Genomic DNA, 21,114 nt, shown 5'->3' on the forward strand with positions numbered 1-21,114 from the left:
CCTTATGGAAGACCAGGATCTGATAGATGTCTGGCACTGCCAACACCAATCCAGCCGAGAGGAGAGTTGCATTTCCTCTGCGGGCCCCTCGTGTTCTAAAATTGACTACCAACTCATATCCTGTGACGTGGACACTTGGGTTAGACACTGTGCCCATCTTGCCTGAACCCTATCGGATAACGCTCCAGTACTATTAGAATTTATTTTAACAGACGCGCTGAATAGAGCCTTCAGCTGGAGACTTCCATCTGGTGCCCTCTGGGACCAGGTGTTGCGAGAGGACATTGGATCAGCCATACTTTGACACCAAACTCAGCTCTGCAGACACCTCGTCCACTCTACGGGAGGAGTTTACAGCAGTCATTAGGGGCAAGTGTATTGCTAAACAAATTGGTGTTCTACGTTCACTGAGGAATGATCTGCAGTGGCTAGAGAAAGATTCACTCGCTTGTATTAGAATTCTTCAAGTCCAATCAGCTCACGACCCTTGGGCAGATCAAGGCTAAGATAGCGGAATTTGAGGATGCTGAAAACAGAGAAAGGCATTTCCTAGATCGGGAGGAGCGCGCTCGCCAATACGGGGAGGGTGACGAGGTCGGCAAAACCCTTGCGCGTCTTCTTAAAAAGCCTTGGGCAAATGCCCGCCAAGCTCTTCAAAAATCTTATACCTTCCATAATCCCACTATGGTCCAAGATTGTCCATGAATCTCTCCTTCAAAGCAGGATTCCAGATTGCCTCAAGACTGGCCAAGTGACCTCCATACCTAAAAAGCCAAATGCAGACTTACATGATCCTAACAACTTTAGGCCCATTTCCAATATCATGACCCTAGCCAAACTACTTGAGAAATACGTTCACACACAACTGTGTAATCACATTGATCAGTTTCAACTCCTTGATCAATTCCAATCAGGTTTCCAAGCGGGTCACAGTACCGAATCTGTCCTGACACATATTACTGATGACACTCAGATTTCTTGACCGAAATGAAAGCTGCCTACATTTTTCTCCTGCATCTCTCCTCAGTGTTTGACACCGTCAAACATAACTTGATTGATCTTCTCGAAAAAAGGAAGGGCTTATCAGGCACAGTTTTAAATTGGTTTGCCTCATTCCATACACAATAGCTCACAGAGAACCAAAGTCAACCATTCCTTTTCTAACAACACCCCGATCTCAACTGGGGTCCCTCAAGGATCTGCATTATCACCCACGCTCTTCAACTTGTACATGGAACCACTTACAGAAATTCTGAACTGCTCGAACATATCTTATCACATGTACGCAGATGACACTCAAATATACCTAAAAGTCTCTTCACCAGACAATATCATGACATATGGGCTTTGGTGCGCGTAACAGACACCAATAGGCCATAGGCGGAGCTACGCGACCGCCTATGGCCTATTGGGTGTTCTGTTAAAAAAACAACATACACGCAAAGCCCAATCAAAATGGACCTTGGAAATGCACGAGCTGTGTGGAATTTCAAGGTCAATTTTGAAAACCCCTACAAAACGGCTCGCCTACGCGAGCAGCATCACGGGGGCTCACCCTAAAAAGGTACACCCTATATACAGGTATCACATGAAGCCATAAGTTAACATACACAATGTTAGAATTTCTTAGGCTTGTTGGTCAGACAACCAAATCTTCCCCAGTGGATACCTTCAACCCCGGATGAAGACAGCTCTACCATAGACCACTGTGTTTCAGACCACTTACTCTCACTGCCTCATCCAGTTCCATCCCTGATCCAAAGTCCAGCACTGAATTTCACCGGCTTTACCTCCTTGCTTTGCATCATACCATAATTTATATGGAGTTTACTCCTCTTCTGGTGACTATTCCACCTGTCTAACCTATGGCCTCCACCCACGGTTGTCCGTGATAACTGGCAGCCACCCTTTCATCAAGACAAAAGGACTGTAGCCCATGACCTCACATGGTGTGATGTGGTATGCACAAGCCACAAACATCACAACTTCCAGTTCAGGCCATTTTCAGAAATGACCATAGATCCCCAATATGCATTTACTTTACCGGCCATTCTCCCATATGGGTCCCATCACCTCAACACTAACTCTTTACCAAGACATACGGGGATTGTTTACTGGGAATAAAGTTGGACTGAATGTGAGCTGTGATTTATCAGAATTTATGCTTCCATGGAATCCTTCACCTTCCTTGTCTATCCTAGGCCCCCAATACAATATTCTTTAGTTAGCTAAATGCCCCCTGTTGTGTCAAGAGTTCTCTTTCTCAAACTTTCCAGAGAAATCACAAGTCTGCCCGCAACAATAATCCATCCTCTTCAGCCAATTCTTCCTTACTTCCTATTCAGTCCATTATTCATAAGTTAATAGCATCTAATATATTCATTCATGCCTATCAATTTTTTGTCTTCCATACGTTTTTTGCTCCAATTTCTCATGGCTGAGGCCATGGATCTTTTTCTTTTTACAATCATGTAATAAAAAAAATTCCATTCATTCTTTGGTACTTTTTTGATGGGTAATGGCATCAGACTTAAGTCAGAATATTTTTTTCCACACTTGGCACATATTGTACAGTGTCATTTAGACAAACAACTTAATGGCCATGTGAGCCAATGCAGCCACCGCCGCCCACCACAACCTCATCAGATACTCTAGAAAAGAGCTCTTAAAACTTTTTTACTCTGAGCCCCCCCTAAGCAAAATGTTTGGAGGTCGGGCCCCCCTCCAAAACTTTATGGCTAGGAAAGGGGGAGCGGGAGGGACATGGCTGCATTCAGGGAGCGGAGCTTATGAGATGATTTCAGGAATACTTTTTCTATAGCTTATGAACTGCACCACTTACGAAACTTATAAAACAGCAAATGCATCAAACAAAAACAGATATCCCAAACAAACTGCTCCCCATAATTGGGGTGTTGTGATCCCCTCACACTCTTTGACCCCAATGCAACTATTCTTGCTGCACTAATGATAACCGCAGTCCAGAGTAGCAGGCTGTCTCCTCTGCCTCTTTTACCTCCTCCCCACCATGATCGATCATCACCTCTGTCCTAATGCTTGAAAGGACAATACGCTCGGATGCCACTTTTTTTAAAGTTAGACAGCCATAATTGTGATGCAGTGGGCCCCCCAAATTCCTGAGCCCAAGTCCTTCTGCATCTGCATCTACTCCTTTATGATAACCAGCAGTGGCCCCTTACACACTTGGCAGCAGTACCAGCTTCAATAATGTCCCTTTAAAAAAACACTTATATCATCCCCTTTGGGGTAGCTCTCTAAAAGAGCGGTCTCTGGCCATTTGTAAACCTAAAAATTAGTTTGCGTAGAGTGCTCACTATTCTGGGCCTTCTCTTTGACAATATCTATGAATCTCGCTCTTTTCCTCGGTCTCCCAGACCATTTCTATGAGGCCCCAAGGTTTGGGAGGATTAGGGCTCTGCATTTGAATGCAACCCTGCTGGCCTTCTACCAGCCCCCCATGGACTCAGCTTTCACACAAAAAACTTTCCCTGAATCGTTAATACTGACTTTGACATGCCTGTGCCTGAAGTCGAAGTGGGTGGTGGTAGTGCAGAAAGTTAAAAAGAAACCGACCTTCTTACCAGCCATTAATTGATTGAGTCACTTAAAGCCAGGGCCACTGGAATTATGAGGTTCTGCAGCAGCAGCGCTTTCCACATAATTATCAGTTTACTGCATTTGCTACATAATCTCCAGATTTCAATGACAAAAACTTGATTCTAGCTCAAACGGAACAAAAGTTACTTAAAGCGTGACAAAGTGTTCCGGAGCAGTGGAAGGCCCTGCAAAGCCTAGTAATCTTTTAGTTGCTTACTGCTGTATTTGTTTGTTAAACTGGTACTAATGAGGTGAAATATTTCCCCTGACAGCGTTACTGTGCGTTAAAATGACAACTACAAAATGTGGCGCATTGTGCCGCATAACTTACCTTTTCTTGCTGGATAATTTAGTCAAACCTGCCGCATAATTTTGTTCTTTTCTACTGAATAATTGCAGTGGATCTGTTTAAAGTTTTATGGTGGCAAAGATCTATTCTTTTTAAGATGTAATGTAACAGAGTTATCAGCTGGGATCTGGAATAGTGGAGACACTTACAAAAATGTCTGCATTAGATACAGTTTGATTACTTATTACTAAAAAGTATATTTTGTAAGAACTTGTTTTATCTCAATCACTGCATCATTTTGCAGCAGTCTAGCTTAGAGTATGTAAATACTGTTTTAAAATAATGACTTACATATTCACAGTGCTTTCTGCCACAGGCTGAGACTTCATAGCACTATAAACAGGGCCATTGGAATTATGCGGCATGGAAAGTAAAAATTTTGGAAACAACTTTATTAAAGCCATTAAAGCCATTTACATCAACCCCACGGCTAAAATCTCTATAGCTGGTGACGAGTCGGATTTGATTAAGGTTCAAAGAGGCACGAGGCAGGGCTGCCCATGTTCCCCGGTCTTATTTGCCCTATATATCGATCCCCTTATTCAGAAATGATTAACCTCACCCGCAATTCAACCAGTTATTACTGGATCTTTCTCCACTAAAGTCATGGCATACGCTGACGATGTCGCTGTTATAACCACCAATCCGTCTGAAGCAATTTCTGAAATTGAGACAATCACTCAGACATTTGGGATGTATTCAGGGTACTCTTTGAATAGAGACAAAACGGTGGTATTAGCCACTAATAACACCCAGTATGAAAGTACACTTAGGGTTAAACAAGCTACATATTTAGGAGTAGGCCTCTCTGCTGAGATAAGCAAGATTAGTGAAATAAATTATTCTCCCCTCATTGATAAAATCAAAAGTGATCTTAGAAGGATAGACAGCTTGCACCTTTCGATAATAGGTAGGGCCAATTATGTTAAAATGAACATATTCTCACGAGTTTTATATTTTTTCAGAGCAATCCCTCTACTGCCTAGAGAACACTTTATTAAGACTATAGATTCCCTTATTGCAAAGTTTATGTGGAGCTATGGTAAAATAAGACGGGCCCTTCTCCTGTTAGCGCTCCCTCAAGATAGAGGTGGCTTAGCTCTACCAAATTTGAGATTATATTTCTGGGCAACACTAGTACAACATATGGACCCTCTTCTGACTGCCAAACCTGGAGTTTTAACCCCTATAGCTCCATATATTCCATCAATATATGAGCTTGTTTAGGTGAAAAACATAAGGGACTGTTCTTAAGGCAGGTAGAACCATCATATTACAAAAAAATTAAAATAAAGACAGTTTTAGACGCTCGAGTAGTATGGAAAGCTATTTGTAAACATCTGGGTATTCCTACATTTACGAAATATACACCATTATGGCAATGCAAAATTTTTTCCTCCATTCTTTACGACAGTAGATTTCAGAGGTGGGAGCTCCTAGGCATTAAAACAATAGGCGATTTTTTTGGTAACAGTATTCCACTATCCTTTGAGTCTTTTCAAGAAAGATACAACATTCCCGCTTGTGATTTTCTAAAATTCTATCAAATCTCAGCTAGCATCTGTAATACTATACCAAAAATTCTACCAGATAATATACCATTATTGGATATTATAGGGAAAAACTCCACAAGAATCGGGGTCCTATATCAGTTATTCATGGTCAATGCCCCTGACGACCTTGAGGGCACGGAACAATCCTGGGCCTCGAAATTAGCTAACCCCAATGTAGATATAGATTTCTCACTAACCCTCTCAGCAAAATATTTTATAGCCTCTGATTTAAAGGCTCAATATTACAGAACCATTTATAACCTATACTATACGCCAGCTAAATTGTTTGCTTGGGGGCTCAGGACTGATGATAACTGTCCTAGATGCAATCAGCCACTTGCAAATCTCCTACATATGTTTTCTGAATGCCCTGCATTGGCAACAGTCAAAGCTATGATGCTGGAATATTGGGCCCAAATCTTTGGGCATCGAATAAAAGACTCTATAACATTGCTCCTATTAGGCCATGATGATTCCTTGGATCACAACAGTGAAGAACAGGCGGTTCTTTTTCTGGGATACGCCGTGCTTCGGATAATTTTGGCAGCTAGATGGAAAGATGCAGAGCCCCCTACCTTTCATATGTGGCTTAGTCGCTTTATAGCTATCTAAACTGCAATTTATGCCACAAGAGGTAGGAAAATGAGGGCAATAGGGAAACAGTTATGGGAGCCTATTACTAGGTGGTATAATATTGAAAGTGGAAACTAAGTGTTGGATATTTGATGTATTTTGATACTATCTTTCTTTTCGCTTCCCGTCTTATTTATCTTTTTTTTTCCCCTTATTAACTATTTTGATCTACTGTGCGTCTGACCTCGCATTATAATGATGCTCGCAATGTTTAAAAAGTATATGCTATTGGTTGCATTGACTTTTAATCCATTAAGATATCTTTAATTCATGGATGTTCTATGTTCTATATTCTCTAGGTATTATATTGGTTACTCACTTCAACATATGACATGTTCCTATGCTGTACTCCATGCATATCGTACTTATCTGCATTGTTTATTTTTGTGTACTTGTTTTGTTTGTCTGAATTTGCCAACGAATACATATACAAATTTTTTTTTTTTAAATAAAAAAAAAGGAATTATGCGGCAGGAGAAGGCCAAATTATGTAGCATGGTTGGCTAAATTCTGCAGCAAGCAAAGGCGAATTATGCTGCATATTTTGTGATAGCATTACTGCACTATTTTGCTATTTTTACACTTCTTAACATTGTCCTGGCCTTTATAGCCCCTCATAAGTACCACATTACCACCCACATATAGCAATAAGCAACAGAAAGGTGACCAGTCAACCTTTAGAAAGGCCCTTCCACTGTGAGGTAACATGTGTTGCTGCATTTTTAATCTGCAAATTATGCAGCAGACGATTGATTATGTGGCAAATGCGGGAAAACCATAACTATGCGCTGGGAGTGCAGGGTGAGCATAAAAGTGAAGGGTGAGAATGAGCAGTGAGTTGTCTGAATGCAGGGTGAATTCCCAGACACTTGAAGTTAATCAGCATGTTATTGGCGGGATGCAGGATTTCAGATATAAGTTAAACTATTGCTATTATGGAATTAATCAGGGAATCGAGGGTGAAGGAAATAAATAATGAGCTGATCCTGCATCAAACTTCCAGTCTTATGATTAGGGTTGCCAACTCATTATTTTGATGTTGCAGACGGCACAAAAATAAACAGTCACCTAAAGCCCTATTTTCAGCACTTATGTGTGCGTACTTCGAAAAGCAAATATAAAGTACTTTTACATGTGTTCTAGGGCTGCCTGAATGATTCATGACTGAAAATAAAAGGACCAGACAGAAAGTCACATTACAAATGAATACATACTTTTTTATTTAAGACCCTATTTAGTGTCAAAGCAAGGTCTTTGCAGGCTCTTTAAACATACATGGCTGCCATTTTTTCTATTGGCAACCCTTTTTTGTATTTCTTTTCATGAAATGCATTTTCACACTACAGCAGTAAGTTTAAAATGCAAATGTAAGGAATAGGCAGAGTCGGGGCACAGGGGGTACTGGAAAAAGAAAAAAAACTAAGCTTACTTAGGCAACCAGTTTCCAAAAGTATGCATATGGTCTTTTAAGACCTGTGAAAAACTAGGCTGTGCTGGAGTCTTAATAAGACTCCAGACACTGCCCAGCCGAGCCCCCAGCAACACACCCACTGACCTCTGGCCCCACGGCACTCCGAGGCCTTCAGAGTAAATGAAGACAGCCTGGAAATGCAGCAAATAAACATTGCTGCACTTCCAGGCGTCTTCATTTACATGTGCTGGCAGAGGCCTTTGCGCCCCCCTGAGAACCCATCCACGCCTCCTCAGGGGGCGCGCCCCACAGTTTGAAGAACTGTGCTCTAGAAGAACGCACTCCAAGGCAGAATCTCCACCCACGCACACAACAGCAAGGAACTCTTCAGCATCATTAAAGAGTTCGCCCACCCAACAGTGAGACAACCTACTTCCCCCCTCACCTCCCCTACAGCTCTGCGACAGACTCAGCACCTTCTTCCACCACAAAATCAAGACCATCTATGACAACAACAACCTACACCCACCACCCCATACACCACGCAGCTTACGCTAGACAGCTGGACTGCTGTCACCATTGAAGACACCCTGAAGACTATGAAGTCAACCCACTCCGGGGCTCCCACGGACCCCTGCCCCACCAGATCTACCACAGACCAGCTGACATCATCGTCCGAGCTTCATGAAATCATCAACAGCTCCTTTGAGACTGCCACCTTCCACAACGACTAGAAACATGCAGAGATCAACCCTCTCCTGAAAAAACCCACGGCTGACCCAACCAACCTCAAAAACTACAGACGGATCTCCTTACTCCCGTACCCAGCAAAGGTCATCGAAAAAGGCATCAACAGCCAGCTTGCATCCTTCACAGAAGAAAACATCAATGACCCCTCTCAAACTGGCTTCAGGAAAAACCACAGCACCAAAACTGCCCTTCTCGCTGCAACAGACATCCGCTCCCTCCCTGACAGAAGAGAGACTGTGGCCCTGATCCTCCTGGACCTAGCCACAGCCTTCAACAGTCTCTCAAAGCACCATACCCCACAGACTACATGACGCAGGAATCTGGGGCATGGCCCTCAGCTGGATCCGCTCATTCCTCTCCGGCAGGACACAGCAGGTCAGGCTCCTGCCCTTCCTCTCAGATCCGAAACTGACCACCTGCGGAGTTCCCCAAGGATCCTCCATCAGCCCCAAACTGCGACTATATGGCTCTGCTCGCACCCATCGTCAGATCCCATGGTCTCAACATTGTATCCTACACAGACGACACCCAACTCATCCTCTCCCTATCCAATGAACCAAACATCTTCATACAAAACTTTCAAGAAGGGATGGAAACTGTCGCTAGGTGGATGAAGAACAGCTGGCTACAACTCCACATGGACAAAACCGAAATACTCATGAAGGGGCCACACCCGATGCCTGGAACGACACCTGAAGGCCCCCCACCCTTGAGAACCCACCCTCCCACACCGCCCACGCACGCAACCTTGGAATCATCCTGGACTCCGAACTCAAAATGGACTGTCAAATCAATGCTGACTCCTCCCGTTTCCATACCTTCTGCCTCCTACGAAAGACCTTCAACTGGATTCCTCTCGAGCACAGAAAGACCGTCACCCACACCCAGGTTAGCAGCAGACTGGACTATAGTCATGCACCCAACGTCGGGATCAACAAGAACCTTACCAGCAAACTCCATAACGCCTCCACCAGACAAGTCCTCAAACTACCATGTCATTGCCACATCACCCAACACCTGCGGACACTACATTGGCTCCCTGTCGAGAAGAGAATCGCCTTCAAGTTCTCACTCACGCCCACAAAGCCCTCCACAACACCGAACCCGCCTACCTGAACCACCGCCTCTCGTTCTACGCACCCCAAAGATCCTTCCTCTCAGCCCAGCTCTGCCTTGCAACGGTGCAGCGCATTAAGAAGACCAGAACAGCAGGTTGCTCCTTCCCCTTCCTCGCAGCCAAGGAATGGAACACCCTCCCTCTCCACCTCTGGCACACAAACCCTCTCCAAGTTCATGAAGGACCACAAGACCTGTCTCTTTGACGAATCACTGTGAACTTCCAGGAGCCTCCCCAGCGCCTTCAGACCCTCTCAGTTGAGCAATTACGCTTCACCAACCCGTTGATTGATTGAAACTGGTGAAAAGGTTTAAAGCCCTCTCTCTGGCAAGGAATATTCTGTTTCTGCAGGTCAAACACAAAGGTTATAACTAATTCACATCCTTTCTTACCACTTGGGTCAGTACTGTTCCTAACCAGAGGCGCAACTAGAGCCATATTTCGGGGGGTGGGGAGGGAGCTTAGAAAAAATTTCGGGGGGGGGGGTGAAACTTTAAGCAGTAGGTAGAGTGGCGCTGCAGGGGCTCATAGAAAGGGGGAAATATCAACAAGGCCTCTTTAACATGCACATGGTCTTTTAAAGACCTGTGAAGGGCTCGGGTGCAGCTGTGTGTGTGCCAGGGAGCTGTCTGAGTCCGGGCTGCCACACAAGACGGGGGGGGGGGCTGAAGCCCTTTGATTCCAATGGGTGTTGCTCGCCTGTTCCTAACCCATTACCAATTGCAGCAATAGTTACTACACCTTTCAAGATTGAAACCACATTCAGGCGGTGCACTACAAATGTCTTTATTTAGTTCACTAAACCCTTCCCAACACTACTGGCAATTCAAATGTATACGTATTATTTAGCAGTTGCCTGACAGTGTAAGCATTTTCTAGAAAGATATTCACAAACGTTGTGTAAAATTCCACGAGGTATAAAAGCGCCCCTGTATCTTCTTTACTTTTGGGCGGAGGGGCAGTGTTAATTGACTCCATCAACTTCTCCTTTGGTTTAATACCTTCCCGGCCAACTTCTTGCCTCAGACATGCCACATCACCCTTAAGTGGTCAAAGCTTTTTGTTTGAAAACTCCCAACCAACTCCTTCGAATTTTTATCGTGCCCATTTTCATGGTAGTGATTTTGTGTGTATTGGCGAAAAAAGTGAAATTAAAAATACCTCCTTTCCTGTGTACCGTATTTTATTAGCCATGAAGGGGTAAGGTTAAAAACTGTGTGAGGTGCTTGGGTGGATGTATTAATGGTCAACTGCACCTAAATGATTATTGTGTTGGTGAAAAGTACAGACTGTCAAGGCCAGCCTGCTCCGCTCTCCAAAACCGACGTCAGGTAATTTTAAGTAGACACATGCGCAAGAGCCTGTTGGCAGCATTGATGGAACTGAAAGTTAAGCAGTATGGGCTGAGCAGCTGGCAGCCCGATTCTGAAATAATTGGGGTCCTCTGACAGGGATGTGGAATTCCTATAGCGCGGAGGGATAGATTATATGAAGTGAATTTTGTTACATGACAGTGGATTTATAAGGCAACTTGTCCCATGGACAAGCATTCTATTGCTTTCTATGGCCCTGCTCTTGGCCTGCCCACAAGTTACAAAAGAGTCACATTCCAATGCAGCTCTGGGTGTATACAGCATCAACCCTGTACTCCCGAAGCCGCTTGTCAGCTCTGGGTGTATACAGCATCAACCCTGTACTCCTGAAGCCGCTTGTCAGCTCTGGGTGTATACAGCATCAACCCTGTGCTCCCGAAGCCGCTTGTCAGCACTGGGTGTATACAGCATTAACCCTGTACTCCCGAAGCCGCTTGTCAGCACTGGGTGTATACAGCATCAACCCTGTACTCTCGAAGCCGCTTGTCAGCTCTGGGTGTATACAGCATCAACCCTGTACTCCCGAAGCAGCTTGTCAGCTCTGGGTGTATACAGCATCAACCCTGTACTCCCGAAGCAGCTTGTCAGCTCTGGGTGTATACAGCATCAACCCTGTACTCCCGAAGCAGCTTGTCAGCTCTGGGTGTAAACAGCATCAACCCTGTACTCTTGAAGCCGCTTGTCAGCTCTGGGTGTATACAGCATCAACCCTGTACTCCCGAAGCCGCTTGTCAGCACTGGGTGTATACAGCATCAACCCTGTACTCCCGAAGCCGCTTGTCAGCACTGGGTGTATACAGCATCAACCCTGTACTCCCGAAGCCGCTTGTCAGCTCTGGGTGTCTACAGCATCAACCCTGTACTCCCGAAGCCGCTTGTCAGCACTGGGTGTATACAGCATCAACCCTGTACTCCCGAAGCCGCTTGTCAGCTCTGGGTGTATACAGCATCAACCCTGTACTCCCGAAGCCGCTTGTCAGCACTGGGTGTATAAAGCATCAACCCTGTACTCCCGAAGCAGCTTGTCAGCACTGGGTGTATACAGCATCAACCCTGTACTCCCGAAGACGCTTGTCAGCACTGGGTGTATACAGCATCAACCCTGTACTCCCGAAGCCGCTTGTCAGCACTGGGTGTATACAGCATCAACCCTGTACTCCCGAAGCCGCTTGTCAGCTCTGGGTGTCTACAGCATCAACCCTGTACTCCCGAAGCCGCTTGTCAGCACTGGGTGTATACAGCATCAACCCTGTACTCCCGAAGCCGCTTGTCAGCTCTGGGTGTATACAGCATCAACCCTGTACTCCCGAAGCCGCTTGTCAGCACTGGGTGTATAAAGCATCAACCCTGTACTCCCGAAGCAGCTTGTCAGCACTGGGTGTATACAGCATCAACCCTGTACTCCCGAAGACGCTTGTCAGCACTGGGTGTATACAGCCTCAACCCTGTACTCCCGAAGCTGCTTGTCCAATATCAGCTACCTTTTTACGACTCCTCCCTTTCCAAGTCTTCACACTGTGCCGACTTGGAAAGGGAGGGGGATGCCGCATTTGCAAGATGGTCTTGTGCTCTAAACAGAATACACCGCACATGCTTCTGAGCCTCATGTATTCTGTTTACATGCAGAGAAAGAGCTACAGCTGGGCCTCTTAGAAAGGCAGCGTCACGGACTGTTGGGGTGCAGAGCCTCCGGTCCCTCTAAACATACCCTCATAAACATCAGCTTCACTTGTAGTACAATAGATGCACTGGTTTTATGCCTCACCACTTTCAAATTCCACCAGCCGCCACTGCACTGATGTGTCTCCAATTGACATCGGTCACAAAATGGGTGAATTGTGGAAACATGTTGAAGATTTTGGGAGAATTCATCATCTGACATTTGAACCCCAGATCTCAATGTAGCTAATCTGCACTGCACTGGCAGCATCCTGCCTGAAATTAGCATCTGGATGGTAAAGATCACTGAAGTGCATTACTACTTGGCAGTTATTCCCCTAATCTAATATCTGTCAATAACTCATGAGACTCATGGCAGACCCTCCAGGATTTCGCGATTTGCAGCGAAATCGGCACTTTTGTAAAAATGCCGCGATTTTTACAAAAATGCCCGCGAATTCGGCACTTTTGTAGAAATCGCGGTATTTTTACAAACGCTAATCCATCGCGCTATATCCTGGGGGGTCTGATTACATGGAAACAACTGAATTTATGTACTTTTGATTAAGTGTCAGTCAGTAATACGCTAAAGACACTGAAATGTCACACGTGCTCACAGAAAAACATGGGACTGGCACACATAAGGACAATAAAAACTTGCCAGCACCGAACTGGATGAATATGATTGCCGGGTTTACTGTCAGAAACACGTCCTTTTTTGGACAAGTGCAAGAGTTACATTAAGCCCCCCGATAAAGGCAACGTAAATGTAACGTAAGAGCTGTTCTTTGAACGTCCTTCCTTAGTTTGCATCGCCGACGATCTTACACTAAAGATTAAGTGAACCTCGTACGTGACAAACCTGCGCCATCTAGTGGCTAAACTGAAACTTGCACACCCTGTGCGGTAGCTGCCTCGAACTCGCATGATGCAAACATTTGCAATTTGCAGCAAAACTAAATAGGGAAACCGCCTTGGACCGGGCCTGACTTAATCTTTCTGGGACCATAATGGTGTTATTTGCTAGCAGTGGGTGTTGCGAGCTTCCTCAATGCCGCACCATTTCTGGGTTTCTTCTCGTACACTGCCCTCCCATAACATGGTCTAGCATCCACTCCACTGTGATTTGAGTAACAACAAAATGTAAAACCAGTGAAGCTTTCAGAGCGGACGGAAGTTAAAAGTGACCACCCTTCTCCCCCACAGTAAAGCAGAGGCCCATCTCCACCCACAGCTCCCCCCTACTCACTTATTGAACACTACATTTGCAACGGTTCATCAGCTCATCTGTGGCTTCGAATATTACGTCGACCGGGAAATAGAAAAATAGCTTGCTGACACCCAAGCTGCATACATTGTAGGTCATTGGATTCTGTGACAAAATCCAATTCCACTAGAAATCAGAGTTTGGAGAGACTGGGCAGGCAACCAAAGTACGAGGTGTGACAGGGGGAATATGAAACTAGTAACAAAAGGAGACTCAAACTCTTGTGTATTCTGCATTTGAAAGCACAACGTTCTAACAAGAAGCCATGCAGACAGTAAATATCTTACACATTTATCACATAAGTGTGTCATACACTGCAAACTAGATACAGAATGGTTGGAGGTTTTGGGCACAGCTGTTGCATTGGGAAGGCGCTGACACCGCGCTATAAAGCGCCGCCTTGCCCCACGCAACGCGGGACGCCTGTAATGCTGCCATGGGCTGCTGACGGGCAGTCTTTTGCTTTTCGAGGGAAACAAAGTATCTACATTGTAAATAAACCAAATATACATAGCTTCATGTTGTTAAATAACAAAAAAGCTAAGATATCTGTGTTTGTTGTAGGAAAAATGGCCAAATAAAATGCCGCAAAATTGCCGCTAAATTTCCATATTTGTGCCGCTAAATTTCCATTTTTGTGCCGCTAAATTTGCTAATCTATGCCGCTATATCCTGGGGGGTCTGTCATGGGGAATAATTGCTTCCTTGCAAAATTAGAAAAGTACGAGGAGCATTGTTGACAGGATAATAGATCTATAATAACGTTAAAGGAGCTATGATAAATTGATATCTTTAATTTCAATATCGAAGTAACACTTGTCAAATTATTTCCCACCCCCAGATATGAACCACTTAAAACTCTGTACTGGCATTTGACATGCCGAAACAATGCCAAAATAAAGGTTATATAGGACTAGAGTGCAAAAAGCAGTGTCTCTATCTCCCTCAGAAAATAGGAAATAATTTAGTTTGGTAAATTAACGTGTAAAACAAATACTAACAGTTTTCTAAAGTGTCCTAATGGAGATTCCTTCTTGCACATGCTCTCTGCTCAAATGAGCTCTCACTTCTGGGCACCCGCTGAGAATCAGAGAGTGGATTTTGTCTAGAATCACACAACTGAATCAAATGGAGAATCCAGGTTTCAAAGGATGTCTCCCTCTACTATCATCAGTAACCTGTCCACTTGCCCATATCTTGGCCGATGTTCTTCCTGTACAGCATTATTTTGGCAAAAACAATAGAATAAGCACTTTATGATCGTGACGGAGATGTACTGAAAGTAAATAAATATTAATGTTCCAGGATAAAAAGTGTAATGGATACTGCTCTACCTGTCACAATAGTTGTCATTGTTAAACAAATTGTATAGGTTTTGTCAGAAACTTGACAGTTCACACAAATAAGTTATAGTCGTGTTGAACATGCAAACACCACTTGACCACACACAAATTAAGGATTAAGCAGAGGTTTGGACTCACAAGTATCTGCTATACATCTGCTGTACTCTTCAGCACCTGTCACTGTTTCAAGTTAAACACGGAGGTGGGCGTCCACTGTGAGCACGAGGCCGGCTCTGGCTCGGGTCGGCTCGAGGTTCTGTTGGAACCTCAGGGTCACAGGGAGCCGGTTTCTGCTGCCATTCTTGCTCTACTCTGAACGTGACTTTGAAACTTGGGAATCAGGTGCGACTCTCGGCATCAGCTCGACATCCCGTGACTCCGGGCAAATACTTTAATCTGAAATAAATTAACGTGACCTTGTGTAAAAAGTAACTAGTGGAGGGTAAAGTACTCGAATAACTTCGGGTAAGTGCAGAAAAAGGTAAAAAAACAACTCCTTAACATTAAAAAGGAAATACGAATAAATACTCACTTAGTGGCCGATTTTTACACGTTGAAACCAGAAATACTGGACAAATCGCAGCTTCCCAGCTAACATTGTGTGAACTTAGGCACATATTTAAATTCACCAAAGCTCCCTTTACTCCATAATTATGGATTAAAGTGTCTTCAAAGACGTGAGTTCAGGATGCCCCTGTATAACAACCTGTCTTTGATTTCATGGACCTGAATGTTGCCGGATATCGACCTGGTCCACATACAGGGCTGACGTGGCACGGGTCTTCCATCGTAGTTGACTAATGACTCCATGGCAACATTTTAAAAGAGGGAGATCTATAAATAATATTAAGGAGAATGTATTTTCCCCTCATTACCTTCTATTGAACAGAGGCAATTTAAGGAGGGAGAGAGACGAAGAGAGGTTCATTTTCGCTCGAGGAGCCGAGCCAAGCACCGGGCTCGGGCCAGAGCCGAGCCAGAGCCGAGCCAGAGACTGGGCTCGGTTTTCCCTGCTGCCTCTCCCGCTTCTCGCGGCCGCCCCCTCCAGGGCCCCCGCACCCTCCCCAGCTCTATGGCGTCGAGGCCCGCACATCGAACCCCTCCCTCCCCTCCTCACCTGCGGCGCTTCTCTCTCGGGGCCTCAGAGACGGGCGCAGTACGCATGCGCGGAGCGCAGACACGGACCACCAGGAAGAGCCCGGCCATTGGAGCATTCCCGGAAGAGGAACCCGCGGGCAAAGGTCGTTTTGCCGTTTGAGACGCGTCACTTCCGCTCTGCCTCGACTCTCAGCTCTCTTGCTGCCGCGGACATGAGTCCTCGTTATAGTGAAGGAAACTTGTACTTCTGTTATGAACGCGGAGGCGAGGATTGTGCACAAAGTTTTTCACTTTTTATTCACGGCAGTTTGAAAGTTAAAAGGAAGTTTAAATGACACTGCCACACTACAACTCCCATGAGTCCGTGGGACGTGTCCATGACAACCATCAACCAATAGCAGCGCAGTCCGTCAATGCCGCCATCTCTCCTGCTGCCTGCAGGCCTTGACTCTCTGCATCCCACTATCCTGGAACCAGAGCCAAGGAATAAACAAACCCTTTATTCATCCAGTGGAACAATTTATCAAAACCACATACTTCCTGTTACTCAGAGTTGGGACTATCCCGACAATATTAAAACATATACCTCCTGTAATCCAGGGCAGTGGGAGGGTAACATGAAATGAAATGAAATGAAAAGGTTCTTTTATATAGCGCATGGCGACCCAGGAGCATCCCAGCGCTGTCGTGGTTACTAGAGTTGAACTGGACCTCTATGGAAAGGGGCCATATCTAGGAAGCCAAATTGCAATCGTAAGCACTGAAATTCACAGAATTTCAGCATTTGCGATCGCAATTTAGGCAGTGTGTAATGTAGCACACAAAAACCCACTCGCAAAATAAGGAATCGCAAAATTTGATTTTCATTATTTTGCGAATGCATTTAGGAATCCCAATATGCAATTCCTCAAATGCAATGTTGGAAGCACCTAAGTTGTGCAATTTTGGCTTAAGGAATCCCAAATACCCACCAACTTCAGGTTGGTCGTAATTTGTGATTTCTTTGAAAAAAGCACTTTTTTGCATTTTTCAAAGTCCCATTTGGCGCACACGCATGCACTTAGGGAATGTTGTGCACCACATGTGCACACATGCTTATTTCAGGGGTGCGATAGAACAACGAGGACAAGACCTCAGGCAGGTACTGGTCAGGGTAAATGCCCTATGGGATAAACAACACGTTCTTGATATTTAGAAACCCCTCACCCACCCACCTAGTAGGTGGCATGCTTCATCATCGGGGCCCAGCTGGATCACCGAGTGTGAACCAGCTGTGCTGCAACGCCTGTCTACAGCGGAGCGGGATTTGTTGTGTACAAGTGAACAGTGCTATGTGAAGTGAGTTATATGTTAAAAATGCCTAAAGGAAATACCCTTTTAAAAGTTTTAATTGAAGGGACCTATGGCATAGGTAAAAACTGTAATCGGATATGTTTGAGGAGGTGATGCCCCTCAATATCCTAGAAAAGGTGTAGGTCAACTAGTTTCAGCCTTCGTCGATAGTCGTGAGTCTTTCATCAGGACCAATAGTGAGCCTGGCCAAAAAAGTAGAGTAGCCACGGCGGTGTGTCTTATATATCAACGCGCACCCTAAAGCGCATTGTGTATGTAGTGGGTCGGTATACTTACTGATCCCATTTGTAAAGTACCTGAAAAGGAAGCAATGCAAAGCATATCTTACCAACATTGATAATGTAAACAGTATTGTGCTTATGGTGAGTTAAAAATGACCAAGTGAAGGTACCTGCTATATACAAACTCAAACGAGTGCTGTATGCACGGGCACACTAGAAAAGAATGACCTTGCGTGGCTACGATGTGCCAACGTGGGCTTCTATCTGTTACTGACGTGAAGTTTTACGGTGCTTAGAGATAATACTATGGCACATCCTGTGGCGATGTATCTCTAAATGGTTAAAATGTTAAAATAACATAACGCGTGATATCAGAAGTTTGGGAATCAGTGGCACATGTGCAAAGACACTACAAGACAGACCAACAGATTACAAAAAATAGAATGCTCACATTGTCTTTACGTGTAAATAGCTACATGGATCCTGACTCACGTGTGGAGTATTGGGGGACCCTGTGAATGGAATTGCAAAGCCTTAAGGAAAAAGGCGCCCACATATATTGAGCAACGATGGCCAATCGTCAGGGGTGCCTTGCCTAATGCGATCAATAGTGGAAGCTGTCATTACTCACGTTTGTCTCCTCAAATGAAACCATCAAACCTAGTACGGAGCACAGGACCCGGCAGCTCAGCGGTTCCGGGAGCTCGTACTAACAGGAAATGTGTGAAGTCACGTGATCGTAGTGGCGGGTCACGTGGTCTAGAAAGGCTAGAGTGCTAACCCTGAACAGCGTGATGGCTGCAGGGGGATGTATTTACGCAACTAAAGAAGCGTTGCCAGTTAATGCGAGTAACGGAACTTCTAATGTAACTCCTAGGTGGGAAGGACAGCGCCTCGATGTATCGACGCAGGCGCCCTGTATAGAGTTGTAAACTTACTGTAAAGCGTTTTACATGTGCCACATTACTAAAATATCATCAGCACTGGGAAAGACAATAGTGCGTGATAAGGCGCTCGTGGGTAGGCGCTCTAAAGAGGTGCTATCGGTTAAAATAACAGGCTGCTCGATATGGGAGACATGGTAAACCCAGTATGATTAGGTGGCAGTCTGCATGGTATGAGAGGCATGGCAAGCATTGTAAACACTGTAAGTATAATACCGGTGTCCTACAGAATGTAAAGGTCGATGTGATTAAAAACTGGAGTGGTGCATTAGGGACCCAGTTATGTGTCTAAGGGAACCCATAAGAATTAACAATAGAGAATTCACATTTAAGAATTAGATGGAGGGCTAGACTATGGAGGCAAAGAGATTGATAGACCTGGTAACAGATCAGTTGTCTGAATTAAGAGGGCGCAGAGACCGCCTTGATATTAGTTTAATGTCTTTGTATTGAGTTCCACGGTACGTCATCATTGAGCCCTGAAACGTGGGTCCAGAGTCTATAAACCCAACTTTGTTCTTTCTCAAATAGGGCATTTTGTAGGTTGTGTCTATTACTCTCTAGTTGTTCTATGACAACCCACGTCATGTCATTAGTGGTATGTCCTGTGGTTAGAAAATGATCCGTTAGTTTAGTAGTGTTACGCTTGCAACGAATGTTGCTTCTGTGTTCGCAAATTCTTGTTTTAACCTTTCTGGAGGTCATGCCAATATATCTGAGGCCGCACGGGCATGTGATCATGTAAATTACATTTGCTGAATTGCAGTTCGTATGTTTCCGGATGTGCCAAATCTTTCCTTGTTCGAGATTTTTGGTAGTCTTGGTCAGGTGGCTTACCGCATGCGTAATGTCCCGTGATATTTGGCATACCCCATGAATTGAGCACTGTGGCTTCTCGGGTCGGGTTCTGTCTTGGACATGTGGATACCAGGCTGTCTTGAAGATTTTGCGATCTTTTGTAGGAGAATAGTGTTTTTTCCCACTGCAATTTCCCTGAGGTCAGTATCCTCCAATTGGCCTGGATGATCTTAGCCACTTTGATAGAGATGGAGTTATATGTAGTAACACAAGTCAATGGGATGGTAGTTTCTTGTTTGACTGTGGGTTCCAAAAGGGCTTCCCTATTTTGATTTCTGGCCCGTTTTTGTGCCTTATGGACTGTCTTCATAGGGTACCTTCTTGTGGTGAGTTTCTGTTTTAGGGCATTCGCTTGAGTTTTATAGTCTCTGATTTCACTACAATTACGTCTGAGTCTGAGGTATTGTCCATATGGGAGGTTTTCGCGTAGGGCTCTGGGATGGAAGCTCTCATACCTCAGAAGGGAGGCGGCATTGTCCTACAGAACAAAGCTGCCTACCACCAGGAGTGCCTGCGACTATTGGAGGATGACAAAAATTACAAACAACTTGACCAAGACCCGACTGACAGGCTAAAACACAAAATCGATACTTTGGTCTTGGAAGAGGAAGCAAACGGCGACATCAGTAGAGAAGAAGCTCAGTACCTGACTTCTGGAGAAAAACGCATTCCCTATTTCTACACAATAATACCGAAGATTCATAAGAAAAAAATCCCTCCACAAGGTCGCCTCATTGTTTCTGGTATTGGATCTTTACTGGAACCATTATCACGTTTTTGTGATTTTTCTTGCAACTGCTGGTGCAGGCAACACCTGCATATCTTAAAGATACAAAAGACCTACTGGCACAAATAAAAGACATCCAATTTGATCCTACCACATCCATCATGGCTAGTATGGATATTGAAAGCTTATATACCAGCCTGCCCCAAGATGACACTTTGGAGGTCATGCAGATCGCTCTGGAACAAGCGGATTGGCCGTACAGAACACCGAGGAGCTTCATTCTACAATGTGCAGAACTAGTCCTTAAAGATAACTTTTTTGAATATGAAGGCACGCTATACCTACAACAGTATGGTACATCAATGGGCAGCACCCTCGTGCCGAACGTGGCAGGGCTTTATGTCTCCAATTCTGAATCCAAACATGTGCTTAACACAGCATCCCCCTACCATGATGAACTAGTATTCTATAAAAGATATATTGACGATGTCTTGGAGCCATGTTCCAGTCTCCTGGATGTGCTTTGTAATCATTCATGAGTTAAATTAAAATGTGATTATTATAATCAAGGGAACACATGTGTAATTAAATATGAATACACTGGTCTTTTCTCAGTATATACTTACTTACTGGAGCTGAAAAGAGCTCATTGATATTAACGAGGTGGCTTTGTTTGTTCCATGTAGCGGTAACACACAGTCCCTATATCATTCCATCCCCCAGGCACCATCCCATTCTCTCTTCCCCTCCATGTGATCAGTTGAACGTTCCGGACCTGTCCATCCTCTTCTTGGGTGGAGCAGTTGACTGGGAGAACCTTGTGAGTGTGTGATGGTTCAT

The 21,114-nt window shown here is 44.7% G+C and overlaps 1 pseudogene across 1 annotated transcript in view; it reads right to left on the reverse strand.

Annotated features, from left to right (window-relative positions):
• The window catches only part of LOC147737444 (uncharacterized), a 30,914-nt pseudogene extending 15,526 nt beyond the window's left edge, over window positions 1-15,388 (reverse strand). Inside the window, exon 1 of the transcript XR_015297425.1 lies at window positions 15,212-15,388. The product of XR_015297425.1 is annotated as an uncharacterized LOC147737444 (transcript). The remainder of the gene's footprint in view (window positions 1-15,211) is intronic.
• Window positions 15,389-21,114: the final 5,726 nt, after the last annotated feature.

Source organism: Lissotriton vulgaris, chromosome 1_1 (assembly GCF_964263255.1).
Source record: "Lissotriton vulgaris chromosome 1_1, aLisVul1.2, whole genome shotgun sequence".
Taxonomy (NCBI): domain Eukaryota; kingdom Metazoa; phylum Chordata; class Amphibia; order Caudata; family Salamandridae; genus Lissotriton; species Lissotriton vulgaris.